Raw genomic sequence first — 10,680 nt, 5'->3', positions numbered from 1 at the left:
TAGCCGTGTGCGGTGCCCCCCTCCATGATATTACACCTCAGTCATATTGTAGCGGTGCTTAGGCGAAGCCCTGCGACGGTTGAACATCAAGATCGTCACCACGCCATCGTGCTGACGGAACTCCTCCCCGAAGCTTTGCTGGATCGGAGCTCGGGGTGCGTCATCGAGCTGTATGTGTGTCAAGAACTCGGAGGTGCCAGAGTAACGGTGCTTGGATTGGTTGGACCGGGAAGACGTACGAATACTTCCTCTATGTTATGTCAACACTTCCGCTTCGGTCTACGAGGGTACGTAGACAACACTCTCCCCTCTCGTTGCTATGCATCACCATGATCTTGCGTGTGCGTAGGAATTTTTTTAGAATTACTACGTTCCCCAACAATAATAAATTCTTGAATTCTTTACACAGTACTACTATACAAATTTTTATTTTTTCCAATTTTTTCAGAATCTTTGGAGTTACAAAAATATACAAAATTTCGAGATTGCTACAGACTATCATGTTTTTGACAGATTCTATTTGCTATGTGTTGTTTGCTTATTTGATTAATCTATGGGTTGTATCAGGGGTATGAACCATGGTTAAGTTGGAATACGGTATATATAATGCTAATATGAAATTGGAATGAGTTTACAATAGTACGTAAAAGTAGTGATTTTCTTTATTATACGAACGGATCTCACAAAGTTCTTTATTAAGTTTTGTGTGGATGAAGTATTCGAAGGTTGAAGAGTTATCGATATTAGAAGAATAAGGAGAGGCAAGAGTTCAAGTTTGGGGATGCCCAAGGCACCCCAAGTAAATATTTCAAGGATACTAAAGCATCTAAGTGCTACCTCTTGAGCTTGCGTTGGGTTTCCCTTGAAGAGGAAAGGGTGATGCAGCAAAGTAGCATAAGTATTTCCCCCAGTTTTGAGAACCAAGGTATCAATCCAGTAGGAGACAACACACAAGTCACCGAATACCTGCACAAACAATCAAGAACTTGCAACCAATGTGACAAAGGGGTTGTCAATCCCTTCACGGTCACTCACAAAAGTGAGATCTGATAGAGATAGTAAAGTAAATATTTTTGGTATTTTTGGTTTATAGATTGGAAAGTAAAGATTGCAAAATAGTAGATCAGAAACTAGCAAGATGTAAACGAGACTCAATAATATGGAAAAGAGACCCGGGGGCCATAGGTTTCACTAGTGCCTTCTCTCAAGATAGCATATATTACGATGGGTGAAAAAATTACTACCGAGCAATTGATAGAAAAGCGCATAATTATGATGACATCTAAGGCAATGATCATGAACATAGGCATCACGTTCGTGTCAAGTAAACCGACTCCTGCCTGCATCTACTACTATTACTCCACAGATCGACCGCTATCCAACATGCATCTAGAGTATTAAGTTCATAAGAACGAAGTAACGCATTAATCAAGATGACATGATGTAGAGGAATTAACTCAAGCAATATGATGAAAACCCCATCTTGTTATCCTCGATGGCAACAATACAATACGTGCCTTGCTGCCCCTACTATCACTAGGAAAGGACACCGCAAGATTGAACCCAAAGCTAAGCACTTCTCTCATTGTGAGAAAGATCAATCTAGTAGGCCAAACTAAACCAATAATTCGAAGAGACTTGCAAAGATATCAAATCATGCATATAAGAATTCAGAGAAGAACCAAATAATATTCGTAGATAATCTTGATCATAAATCCACAATTCGTTGGAGTTCGGCAAACACACCACAAAAGAGTATTACATCGAATAGATCTCCAAGAACATCAAGGAGAACACGATATTGACAATCAAATAGAGAGAAGAAGCCATCTAGATAATAACTATGGACCCGAAGGTCTGTGGTAAAGTACTCACGCTTCATCGGAGAGGTAATGGTGTTGATGTAGAAGCCCTCTGTGATCGAATCCCCCTCCGGTGGATCACCGAAAAAGGCCCCAAGATGGGATCTCACGGGTACATAAGGTTGCGGCGGTGGAAAAGTGTTTTTTTGGCTCGCCATGATGTTTTTAGGGTATAAGAGTATATATAGGCGAAGGAACTAGGTCAGGGGTGCCATGAGGGTCCCACGAGGGTGGGGGCGCACCTACCCCCCTGGGCGCGCCCTCCTGCCTCGTGGCTTCCTCGTTGCGTCTTCGACTTCATCTCCAAGTCTTGTGGTTTGCTTTCGGTCCAAGAAAGATCATCGCGAACGTTTCATTCCGTTTGGACTCTGTTTGGTATTCCTTTTCTGCAAAACTCTAAAATAGGCAAAAAACAGAAACTGGCACTCGGGCTTCGGTTAATAGGTTAGTCCCAAAATTAATATAAAATAGTAAAATAAAGGCCATTAAACAGCCAAAACAGATAATATAATAGCATGGAACAATCAAAAATTATAGATATGTTGGAGACGCATCACTAAGCTTGGGGATGCCCCGGTTGGCACCCCCTCTTTATTCTTCAACAATTATCGGTATACCTTGGTTTTTGTTTTGTTCACATAATATGCGTCTTTTGTGTTTATTTTTCTTTTCTTTTCCTTTATGAACCATGCTAGTATGAGATAGTCCTTCATTGATTTATAGAATGCTTCATGTGCTTCACTTAATTTTTTTTCAGTATGGCTTTATAGAATGCTCTTTGTGCTTCACTTAAATCTTTTGAGTATGGCTTTATAGAATGCTTTGTGTGCTTCACTTAAATCTTTTGAGTATGGCTTTATAGAATGCTTCGTGTGCTTCACTTATATATTTTGAGCTTGGATATTGGTCAATCAATATTAATTGTAGAATGCTCTATGAACTTTACTTATATCTTTTAGAGTATGAATAAAATTATCATCGAAATTGGGCTTGGAAGAGTATCATTAAAATATCACTGTTTAGCTAAAAAGCTTTAAAGAAAAATGCTTGTTGGGAGACAACCCAACATTTATACCTACTGTTTTTTTGTGTTCACATGATTAAGCTACTATAGTTATCATGTTTTATAGTTTTTATTTCAATAAAGTGCTAAGTAAATCCTTTGGGATAGTGTGGATGATAGTTGACTTGATTCTGTGCAAAAATAGAAACTTTTGCTTCTAGTAACAGGATTGTTTAAATTCACTAGAACGCGATAAATTCTGAACTTTTACACATGATTTGTATACAAATTCCCTATGTTTTCCTAATTTTTTTAGAATTTTTTGATTTACAGAAGTATGGTTAATGTTCAGGTCATTATAGACTATTCTGTTTTTGACAGATTTTGTTTTCAATGCATAGTTTGCTTGTTTTCTAGTTTCTATGGCTTATATTGCTCAATATAAATTGTAGAAATGATATGGTATAGTAGGCATTGTGTGAGAACAATTATGAATCTTATCTTGACAGTACCAAAGTGAATGATTTGTCTTTCTCATACTAACCTATCTCATGAAGTTCCGTTAAGTTCTGCATGATTGAAGTTTTCAAGTTTTGGGTGAGATATCAATATGAGGAGAATGAGGAGTGACAAGACCATAAGCTTGGGGATGCCTAAGGCACCCCAAGATAAAATTCAAGGAAGACAAGCAACTAAGCTTAGGGATGCCCGGAAGGCATCCCCTCTTTCGTCTTCAAAATTATCGGTATACTTTACTTGGAGATATATTTTTATTCATCACATGATATGTGTTTTTCTTGGAGCGTATTTTCATTTTACTAGCTGTTTGAATAAAATCATTGGATCTGAAATCTTGAATGAGAGAGAGTCCGCACATGGCTATTTAACTACTTGACTACTCATTGATCTTCACTTATATCTTTTTGGAGTAGTTTGCCATTTACTCTCGTGCTTCACTTATATCCTATGAGTAAATGGTTGAATGCATTGAATATCATAAATCTGGAATTATATATGTTTCATATGCTTATCCCATGGGGAGTAATGACTTCACATATAAGAAGTATAGGTGGTAAAATTTATTGAAAGTTAGCAAACACAACATTGGCCACTTGAACAATTCTTGAAAGAATATTGAAGGAAGAGAGATTTCACATATAAATATACTATCTTGGACACCTTCTATGATTATGAGCCCCATTAATTATTTTCAAACTTGAGCAAATTACTTGAAGTTGGACAAGAAAGACAACGTAATGAGTTATGTTTGGGTATATTTGTATAGAAGTTATATTGTTATGGATCTTCCAACATGTGGTGCTTGCTTAGGATCTTTTGCTAGCCAAAAATTTGTACTAAGTAGAAATACTATTTGTGCACCCAAAAACCCTTAAACCCCTTTTCATGCCATGAGTGTCTACCATATCTACATATGGATTGAATAAGATCCTTCAAGTAAGTTGTCATTGGTGGAAAAAGCAATAAAAATTGCTCCTAAATATGTATGATCTTTTATTGTAAGGGAAAATAAGCATTGTACGAACTTGTTATGGTAGAGAAATAAAAGTGACGGACTGCATAAGAAAGGTTGCTATCACAAAGGGCAATACAATGTGACGTTCCTTTGCACGCCCAAAATTAAAAAGCGCATGACAACCTCTGCTTCCCTCTGTGAAGGGCCTATCTTTTACTTTCATGTATTTACTTTTATGCAAGAATGATAACCCACAAGTATAGGGGATCACTTGTAGCCTTCTTCGATACATAAGAGTGTCAAACCCAACGATGAGCTAAAGGTAGAACAAATATTCCCTCAAGTTCTATCGACCACCGATACAACTCTACGCACACTTTAACGTTTGCTTTACCTAGAACAAGTATGAAACTATTTTGCAAGAATAAAACTACAAGTACTTTTTGAGAATAAAACTACGAATAAATTGCAAGGTAATAAAAGTGGATAGATTTTGTCAACAAGAAAGTCATTTGTCTCTAGGAAATCAATAACAAGTACCAGTAATCATTCTTGCAATTCTATATGAGGTAGAGGCATGAGCTAACATACTTTCTCTACTTGGATCATATGCACTTATTATTGGAACTCTAGCAAGCATCCGCAGCTACTAAAGATCATTAAGGTCATGAAACCCAACCACAGCATTAAGTATCAAGTCCTCTTTATCCCATACGCAACAACCCACCTACTCGGGTTTAAGCTTCTGTCACTCTCGCAACCCACCATAAGCAAATCATGAGCGTACTACAACACCCTACAGCGGGGATCCCCCATGTTTACGTGAGACAGAGGACACCGTAGGACAGCACCATAAATAAAATATACAATCATACCAACCACAAGATCACGGTTAACCCACAGGAGAAAACGGATCTACTCAAACATCATAGGATAGCCAGATATCATTGGGAAATAATATATGGAGTTGAGCACCATGTTTAAGTAGAGATTACAGCGGGGAGAACATGTGTTACACCGCTGCATAGAGGGGTAGAGAGTTGGTGTTGACATTAGCAATATTGTTGATGTAGATCGCCGTCACGATCCTTGCCCCGGCGGCACTCCGGCGCCACCGGGAGAGAGGGGGAGAGAGCCCCCATCCTTCTTCTTCTTCCTTGGCCTCCCCCTAGATGGGAGAAGGGTTCCCCCTATGGTCCATGTCCTCCATGGCAGTGGAGCCCCTCTGAGATTGGATCTCCCTCTCCGTTCTCTTCTGTTTCGCGTTCCCCCGATCTGGCCGAAAATTGTTTCTTATATTCCGGGAGATCCGTAACTCCGATTGCGCTGAGATTTTAACATGATTTTTTTCGAGATATAAGCTTCCTTGCGCCCGAAGTAGAGCTCCAACTGATGTACAAGGTGAGCACAACCCACCACCATGCGCCTGGCCCCTGGGGCATGCCCTGGTGTCTTGTGGGCACTATGGGCCCCCGTTTGTGATGATTCCAACTCCCAAAAATCACATATATTCCAAAATAATTCTCCATAAATTTTTATCGCGTTTGGACTTCGTTTGATATGGATTTTCTGCGAAACAAAAAACATGCAAAAAAACAGGAACTGGCACTAGATCAATAGGTTAGTCCAATAAATCATATAAAAAGTTGCCAAAAATATGTGAAAGTTGTATAACACTGGCAAGAAACAATAAACAATTATAGATATGACAGAGACGTATCAACATCCCCAAGCTTAATTCCTGCTCGTCCTCGAGCAGGTAAATGATAAAAAAGATACTTTTTGATGTGGAATGCTACCTAACATAAACTTGATCATATGTCTAGTCATGGCATGAATATTAAGACATAAGTGATTCAAAGCAATAGTCCATAATTTGAAATAAAGACATCACTACTCAGGCATCCCAACAAACAATCATGTCTTTCAAAATATCAATGCTAAAGAAAGCTATCCCTACAAAATCGTATAGCCTTGTCATGCTCTGTCTTCTTAACACAAAGTATTTATCATGCACAACTCCGATGACAAGCTGAGCAATTGGTTCATACTTTTTAACGCGCTTCAGCTTTTTCAACCCTCACGCAATACATGAGCGCGAGCCATGGATATAGCACTATGGGTGGAATAGATTATGATGATAGGGGTAAATATAAACAAGACAAAAAGGTAGAAAGTCTCACACTAACGCGGCTAACCAACGGGCTATGGAGGTGCCCATCAATTGATATCAATGCGAAGAGTAGGGATTGCCAAGTGATACCTCTTGAGCTTGTGTTGGTTTTCCCTTGAAGAGGAAAGGGTGATGTAGCAAAGTAGCGTAAGTATTTCCCTAAGTTTTGAGAACCAAGGTATCAATCCAGTAGGAGATGACACACAAGTCACTGAATACCTACACAAACAATCAAGAACTTGCAACCAACGTGATAAAGGGGTTGTCAATCCCTTCACGGTCACTCACAAAAGTGAGATCTGATAGAGATAATAAAGTAATTTTTTTTTGGTATTTTTGTTGTATAGATTGGAAAGTAAAGATTGCAAAACAGTAAACAAGATTAAATATTATGGAAAATAGATGCAATATAATGGAAAATAGACCCGGGGGCCGTAGGTTTCACTAGTTGCTTCTCTCGAGATAGCATGTATTACGGTGGGTGAACAAATTACTGCCGAGCAATTGATAGAAAAGCGCATAATTATGATGACATCTAAGGCAATGATCATGAACATAGGCATCATGTCCGTGTCAAGTAGACCGACTCCTGCCTGCATCTATTACTATTACTCCACACATCGACCGCTATCTAGCATGCATCTAGAGTATTACGTTCATAAGAACGGAGTAACGCACTAAGCAAGATGACATGATGTAGAGGGATAAGCTCAAGCAATATGATATAAACCCCATCTTTTATCCTCGATGGCAACAATACAATACGTGCCTTGCTGCCCCTACTGTCACTTGGAAAGGACACCGCAAGATTGAACCCAAAGCTAAGCACTTCTCCCATGGCAAGAAAGATCAATCTAGTAGGCCAAACTAAACCATAATTTGAAGAGACTTGCAAATATATCTAATCATGCATATAAGAATTCAGAGAAGAACCAAATAATATTCATAGATAATCTTATTCATAAATCCACAATTCATCGGATCTCGGCAAACACACTGCAAAAGAATATTACAATGAATAGATCTCCAAGAACATCGAGGAGAACTTTGTATTGAGAATCAAAGAGAGAGAAGAAGCCATCTAGCTAATAACTATGACCCGAAGGTCTGTGGTAAACTACTCACACTTCATCGGAGAGGCAATGGTGTTGATGTAGAAGCCCTCCATGATCGATTCCCCCTTCGGCAAATCACCGGAAAAGGCCCCAAGATGGGATCTCATGGGTACAGAAGGTTTCTACGGTGTAAAAGTGGTTTCTTGGCTCCCCTTGATGTTTTTAGGGTATAAGAGTATATATAGGCGAAAGAACTAGGTCGGTGGAGCTACGAGGGGCCCACGAGGGTGGGGGGCGCGCCTACCCCCTGGGCGCGCCCTCCTGCCTCATGGACGCCTTGTGGCGTCTCTGACTTCAACTCCAAGTCTTCTTGTTTGCTTTCGGTCCAAGAAAGATCATCGCGAAGGTTTCATTCTGTTTGGACTCCGTTTGGTATTCCTTTTCTGCAAAACTCTCAAATAGGCAAAAAAAAACAGAAACTGGCCCCGGGCCTTCGGTTAATAGGTTAGTCCCAAAAATAATATAAAGTAGCATATTGAATCCCATTAAACATCCAAAACAGATAATATAATAGCATGGAACAATAAAAAATTATATCAAGCATCCCCAAGCTTAATTCCTGCTCGACCTTGAGTAGGTAAATGATAAAATAGAATTTTTGATGTGGAATGCTACCTAACTGTCACATCCCTAGCTTCTGGTGCTGCCTAGTGTTTGCATCTTGTTGCATCATGTTTAAATTTTATTTAAGTTGAATTGGGGATGACAGAACCCCCAGCACCCCCCGTTAAACCAACTAGGGTTACTAAAATCATTTCAATGAACCCAAAATGCCTTACTAAAATGTTCATCATCTTTGCCTTGGTCTAGAACCTCTGACAAAAATGATGCACACTTTTCTAGGACAACAGAGGGTCACTGGATTAAATCATTAGTTAATTGCATTTGGGCATTTAAATGCTAGTAAATATTTTAAATGTCCAAATATCCCAAACCAAAATGTTCCATGTTGGATATATTCTAAACATTGGGCCATGCACAGTTTGGTGATTTTTAAAAGTGCTTAGATATTTTAGTAATGCCACAAACTTACAGAACAAGAAAAATAGAAATAAAGAGAGGAGATGAGAGAAGGACCTACCTGGGCCACTTACCTGGCCAGCCCAGCCCACTGGCCCGGTGCCAGTCATCGCCTACCTCTGCCAGTAGGCGAGGAGGGACACCGCGACGCCGCCGAGCTCGCAGGCCCGCCACCTCCTGCCTGCTTGGCTGCCTCCTCCTCCCCCTGGACGTCTTCCGCAGCACCACGCACACCCACCTGGACCACCCTCACTCCTTCCGTGCTCCCCTCCCTCTGCTCTCTCTCTCTCGCACCCGAGCGCAGCCGTCGCCACCGACGCGCACCGCCGTGGCCACAACCACTACCTCGCCTCGTCGTTGCGCCCAGAGGCTCCGTCGACCCCCTCTTCCTCTCCACGAGCCACGAGGTCCCGGACACGCTCAACGCCGCCACCATCGCCGCTTCTTGTGCCGCGCCACCGAAGCTCATCGCCGCCGATTCGGGAGCTACCGGACGTCCCGACCTCGCTCTCTGCGCTCCTTGGACCCGCTGTGAGCACCTGCATCTAACCCCCCTAACCCCGCTGCCTCTTGCTCGCCGTAGCCGTCGCCCCCTTGCTGCCCACAGCACGCCGCCGGCCGAGCTCACCGTCAACGCAGCTTCCGTGACCATTTGGTCACCCCGGCGACACCACCACGCCCGTAGCACCCCGTAGAGCAGCCCCAGCGCATTAGTTGGCTCGCTTGCGAGCTTCAGCACCGATCCCGCGACCACCCGAACTCTGGCCGCCGCCTTGGAGCTCGTTGTCGGGGAAACTGATCCACGAACACCTATGGGGCCGGCGGACCGAGCCCCTTTCGGTTCGGCGGGGGGCGGAGGTCGCACGAAGAGCAGATCGAGGCGAAGCACACGAGTAGTTTACCCAGCTTCGGAGCTCTCCGGAGAGATAATACTCCTACTGCTGCTTGTCTGATTATATTGTGTTCTTGCTCTAGAGAACTAAGTGTTTTCTGGCTTCGAAATGATCCGAGCCTTCTGAGCTAGTCGAACTGAACTGAACCTTCCGAACCCCCTCTACGTTGCGCATGGGCCTCCTTTTATATGCACAAGGGGTCACCGACAGGTGGCAACGCAGAGAAGGGTAAAGATGTAAAAAGAGAGGTAGTTGGTACAGTTGCTTGTACAGTGTATCTACCTAACCCTGACGGCAGGGGACAAGGGCATTAAATGCCCGTCTGTGTCGCCTAAACAGTGCAGAAAAGGACCGTTAGAGGCGCCACTGTCCGCCACGATGGCGATCTTGTCAGCATCGCATGCCACCGCTTACCGCTGGCTGCACAGCCTTCCGCCACGCGTGCCTGGAAAGGCCCCCAGGGTGACACGTTGGTGGATGCGCTGGAGCGTGGTCGCAGAGTGGCCGCTTGTCCCGGCAAGCGTCTTGCCGCGGTCGTGGTCTTGTCGCGCCCGGAAGCTTGTCACTCGCCGGGCCTTGCCAGGACGTGTGGCGTGTCGCGGCAAGTTCCTTGAAACGCCTCGGTTGGCCTTCCCGGCAAGCTCCTCTTGCCAGGGCCTTGTCTTCTTGACTTGAACACTTGGTTCTTGAATGGCTCCGAAGGAGCCATGGAGTATCTTGGCGGTCACCCGGCAAGCCCTTGCCGCGGGGCGCTGCAGCTGCCCGTGCACAAGTTCGGGGTACTAGGGTACCCCTACTCTAGTACACCGACAGGAGCCCCCGGGCCTGGGCCACACATGGTGCCGAGCGCTGTTGGGCCAGGCCCAAAACAGGGCACGGGCACGCGCGGCCCGGGTAACGCCGAATCTTGCTCTGTACCCACCGCGCTCTCCCCCAACGGCATGTGCTGAATGCGGCGTCGTGGGAGAGATCGTGGGGGGTTCTTTATTCGGAGGGGTGAAACGTCCGCCCCCTCCCTCTTTATAAGCAGGGGAAACAGGGGCAGTTTCCCCACTTCGCCGTTTGTTGCTCCAAGTCCAGAAATCTCCGCCGCTCCCCCTTCTTCTCAAAGCCGAAAGAGAGCAGCGCTCCGCCCCCCGT

Source organism: Triticum aestivum, chromosome 4B, assembly GCF_018294505.1.
Source record: "Triticum aestivum cultivar Chinese Spring chromosome 4B, IWGSC CS RefSeq v2.1, whole genome shotgun sequence".
In the NCBI taxonomy this organism is placed as follows: Eukaryota; Viridiplantae; Streptophyta; class Magnoliopsida; order Poales; family Poaceae; genus Triticum; species Triticum aestivum.
Note: the sequence above shows the minus strand (reverse complement) of the source record.